This window comes from Bison bison, unplaced genomic scaffold (assembly GCF_000754665.1).
Source record: "Bison bison bison isolate TAMUID 2011002044 unplaced genomic scaffold, Bison_UMD1.0 scf7180017864503, whole genome shotgun sequence".
In the NCBI taxonomy this organism is placed as follows: Eukaryota; Metazoa; Chordata; class Mammalia; order Artiodactyla; family Bovidae; genus Bison; species Bison bison.
In genome coordinates this window covers 214,554-218,593 of record NW_011495061.1, presented here as the reverse complement: position 1 = coordinate 218,593, position 4,040 = coordinate 214,554, and the positions used below count along the sequence as shown (strand labels likewise).

General features: G+C 51.8%; 1 long non-coding RNA gene across 3 annotated transcripts; it reads right to left on the bottom strand.

Moving 5' to 3' along the window:
• Positions 1-1,265: 1,265 nt before the first annotated feature.
• On the bottom strand, positions 1,266-2,477 carry LOC104980507. Of its 3 annotated transcripts, none has more exons than XR_824272.1 (3): positions 2,286-2,477; positions 1,984-2,189; positions 1,266-1,810 (listed from the first exon to the last, which is right to left on the bottom strand). It is a non-coding gene; the product is annotated as an uncharacterized LOC104980507 (long non-coding RNA). The 3 variants fall into 3 exon arrangements; XR_824273.1 differs by having other exon boundaries at positions 2,322-2,477; XR_824271.1 differs by having other exon boundaries at positions 1,267-1,810; positions 1,984-2,179; positions 2,322-2,477.
• Between the last annotated feature and the right edge of the window lie 1,563 nt (positions 2,478-4,040).

Sequence of the window (4,040 nt, the reverse complement as noted above, 5' to 3'; positions counted from 1 at the left end):
TGTCCCTCTTTGTACTTAATCAATCTGATCCTGATTATCTGGAGATTGACATGTCTGCTGGCAGATGGTGTGGTCTTAGGTCACAGCATTAAAGGCCACCAGACCTCAGTTCTGAGCTGTTTGCCAGACCTAGGACAAGTCTTCAGCGTCTTAGATCTGCTGTTTTATCCCAGAGCATTGACAGCGGTACTACCTATGTGAGGCCCAGAGGCAGAGGCATCGGCACTTGGGATTGGTCACGGAAAGGCTGCAGCCCCGTGAAGGCTGCCCCTAGAATCCCACCTGGAACACGAGTGGTACGTGCAATATCTGGATGAAGCAGTGAAGATGTCAGCGAGAGACACTCAGTTGGTGCCAGGACAGCATTGAATTAGAGCACTGGGCTTTTCTCCACTCACTTCCAGAGGGTCAGGCCCTATTGCCACTGGCCACATACCCTGAGTGATAACCATCTCTTGGGAACTCCAAGTCACAGCCGGATGGCTGGGCCTCCACAGGGCTGAAGGATGTGTCAGGAGCGGTTTGTCCACAGATGCTGGGCACCCCAGGGCTCTGACAGGGGCTGGTGAGGCTGGCATGGCAGGGCCCCACAGCACAGGGTATTGGGGTGCCTGGTCGGGGCTGCCATCATCTAGGGCCATGCCACCATGAAGGCACCTGTTAATTTCTGAGCTCAGAAGCTAAAGCAAGGTTGAACCTGATTAGTACTTGGTTGCAAGACCACCTGGAAAGGCCAGGTGCTGTGGACTTTCCCACTTGTCTCTCCTTTCATCTCTCTCTCCCTTTGCTACCACCGCCCCCCCCCCCCCCACACCCCAGCACAGTTGGGCTCTCCTTTGGCCACAGGGAGCTGCACCTATTGTTGAGTCTTGGCCTGGGTGGGTGCTGTTGGGAGTTCTGACAATGGGCAGCACAGTTGGGCTGGCATCCTCTGTGCTTGCTGGCCGCTGTGGGTTGGTGGGCAGGTTGAGTGCCTACAGGAAGGCAGTACTTTATGCCATGGAACTGTCTGCATAAAATGGTTCTCATGGTGACATTGGACCTCTGTGTATTTTCCACATTAAAAGAACTGTAGCACTGTGCGTGTGTGTGTGTGTGTGTGTGCATGTGTTAAAGACAGGAAAATTCTGAAGCCAAACAAAAAATTGGATCACATGATAAAATATGAATGAGCTTCAAAAACATGACACTGTGTAAGAAACCGGACCTAAATGGCCACAGTTGTACAAACCCATGTGCTTGAAATACACAGAATAGGCAATTCCATGAGGATGAAAGAGTGAGGAATGTGGAATTAAAAGTGACTGATTAAGGAACACTAGGTGTCTTTGTAGGGAGATAAAATATAAAATCTTCTGGATCAGATAGTGATGATGGCTACACAACTATATAAATAGGCAATCACTAAAATATAGTGCTCAAAGGAGAATTTTTGGGTATATGATATATATTTCAACTTAAAATGATTAATTTGAATTTTTTTTCAAAAATAACAAAACCCACATATTATCCTCAGTGCTTTATTTGGTTCTCACTCTAAGCTCTGTAGACATAAACAAACATGCCTGTGTCTGTGTGTGCATGCTCAGTCGTGTTTGACTCTTTGTGACCCCACGGCCTGCAGATAGCCAGGCTCCTCTGTTCATGGAATTTTCCAGGCAAGAATACTGGAGTGGGTGGCCATTTCCTACTCCAGGATATTTTCCCGATCCTTCACTGTTTCTTCAGAATTTGTCTCCAGAGCAAGGAGTCAGCCACCACCACTCGCCTAGGCTGAGACTCAGGGCACACAGAGGAGTGGGGACGCGCTCTGGTGGGAAAGAGGGAAAGCGTGTCCTGCTCAGAGCGTGTAATATGGGGAAGCCAGAGGCAGGCTGGCAGGAAGAGGGCCGTCCCAGGTGACAGCTTAGATGACAGATTTGGTTTCCCCCATTTGGTACTAAATTGAAAGGAAGGAAAATAAGAAAGGTGGCAGTCACTGACCACGCACTGAATCCTGGAGCCCATTGCTGCAGGGGCTGGGGTCTGGTTTTCCAGGTCGGTTGCTGCAGGGCAGGACCTCGTGACTGGAAGGAGAGGTTCCCCAACTTCCCAGTGTGTTAAGAAAGTTCTTCATTTCAACATCCTTCTCTGGTCGTCTTCAATTGGATACTCTGTGGATAAACTTGAAACAGTGTTTCTTAAATTAACTGCAAACAAAGGTAATAATTACGTTATTGTTGAGTAACAATGATAATGTTAATTTTCATTATAATTAATTTCAAGATTTCTCATTGAATACCTACATTACAATACAAATATTAACAAAAATCCCCAACAACCTGTCGGGCCATCTGGTCGACCTCGCCACAGTAGCCACCAATCTGTCGGCTTTGTGATCCTCACACAGATGTATCCGCGTCTCATACCCGGGAAACACAGCGCCTCCACACAGACACCATCCTTTCCACTCCTGAGCCCGAGGAGAATAGAAGGGACGCCGGGCGCCCCTCGAATAGATGCAGCCCGACCCGCAGGAAACCCATCTGCGGAGTCCTGAGCACGTCACCGGGAACCGAGGCCGCCTGGGAGCAGCCTCAGCGCCGCGAAGGCAGCGGGACGACCGTTCCCCCAAGGTGGCAAGGAAGCGCTTCCGGGCGCCCTTTGGGGAGGAGGACGGGCGGCCCGTGGTCCCTTGCGGTGCCTCCTGTTCTGGACACCAGGGCCGGCCGTCTCCGGGGAGAGGACACACGTTTGTGAATCGGGACTATCGGGGTCCATGGGGGAGGCTGGGAAGACTGGACATGTCTGCGTGCATCCGTGTGGTCCGCACCTCCGGGCGAGTGGGAAACATCGAGAGGCTGTAACCCCGCGGACGCCGGCGCCATGCCCTTTCCTGCTCGCGCTCAGCTGCCCCGGCGGTGCCCGCGGGCAGAAGGGGCCCCGCGGCGCGCTGGTCCACCTGGCCGGGCAGCGACACCGACCGACACCGACCGACGCCGCCCGCCCTGTCCGCCGACCTGCAGCCCGAATCTCCGGCAACAGCAGGCTCTTCCCGGGTCTCATGACACCTGGAACGTTGCCGCTGTCACCCCGGCCTCTGGAGCTCTGCCCCGGGCTTGGTGGCCGAACCGTAGCCTTCGCGGGAGTCGCCAACGTTCCCCAGGAAGGGACCGGCTCACGGCGGCCGCTGGGTGGCTCCCGACGGGCGGCGCACACTGCCCCGGGCGGACCCCTACCCTTGGGACGCCAGAGCGCAGCGGGGGCCGTTCTTACGCCCGGGACAAGCCGGGCTGGGAGCCGGCTTCCGGCCCGGCGGCCCGCAGGGCGCGGAGACCCAGACAACAGACGGGAGGACGGGAGCTGGGAAGACCTCCCCGGGCAGCTGCGGGAGAAGGCGCGCTCCTCAGCGATTCCCTAGGCTGGGACCCAGGCGGCCCCAGAGGGCAGGTCCCTGCTCCCGGGCGGACTTAGGAATTTAGTGAAACTTAGACTGTGGGGACTGTAAAACTGAAACCATGAAATGATTGGGTAAAAACATGTATGAATGATTTTTATTCTGTGGAATAAAAAGAATGGAATCATGATACAACATTAAAAAAAAAAAAAAGTCCAGAAGCTATCAAAGAAATGAATGATAAACAGCCATAAATCCACCTTTTCATATTCCACACGGAAGGTCCAATGATAACAACTCAGCGTGGGAGGAATATTTGTGCAAATACTTGTGTACTAAGATTGTTGATATTAGTATCACTCAGTATAAAAACAGAACATTCAGGAAACAGCCATTAAGAGGGATCTAGGAAGGAAATTTGTGTCGGTACTGACTTGGAAAGATCTGTATGATGAATTGTTGGATAAAAATAGCCAAGTTATAGGATTTCCACTGGTGTTAAAGAAAAAATATATACATTTGTACGTTTATCTTTAAATGAACTGAGATGGAAAGACAAATGAATTAGAACAGCTAAAGCAGTTTTATAAAAAGAATACAATCTTTCCCATAGGTTGGCACCTGGTGCCAGAAAGAAGTGTCTTCAGAAATCAAAAGGAGCCAC